This window comes from Cyprinodon variegatus, unplaced genomic scaffold (genome assembly GCF_000732505.1).
Source record: "Cyprinodon variegatus isolate N-32 unplaced genomic scaffold, C_variegatus-1.0 Scaffold18, whole genome shotgun sequence".
Lineage (NCBI taxonomy): Eukaryota > Metazoa > Chordata > Actinopteri > Cyprinodontiformes > Cyprinodontidae > Cyprinodon > Cyprinodon variegatus.
This window is the reverse complement of record NW_015150471.1, coordinates 57,099-57,471: the sequence shown is the minus strand read 5'-3', so window position 1 is coordinate 57,471 and position 373 is coordinate 57,099.

Here is a 373-nt window from a genome sequence, read left to right as displayed (position 1 = left end):
GTGTCTTTCTGCTCTTACTCTTTAACTCGGCTTTTTGCTAACTTTTACAGTTTTGCTTCAGTGAAGCTTCAAACTTTAAAAGAAAATTTTAAAATTTTCAGATTTATAATAGAAGTCTATGGACGGAATTCTTCAACTGCTAGAGTGCATGCTCTAGCTTTTGAGCTGTTCTGGTTTTTCTGAACAAATTGTTCTCACTTTCTCATTTTTCACTCAGTTGAAATAAATTATACATCAAAACGTAGGGATTTTTGTCAGGATTCCGAAAATGTAACCCTAATTTGTGTGGCATTTACAGTTTTCCGACAGTTTGGCCCAGACCGCAAAGAAGTCCACACTTCCCCAATAGAAATCCAATGAGAGATTTTCCAAA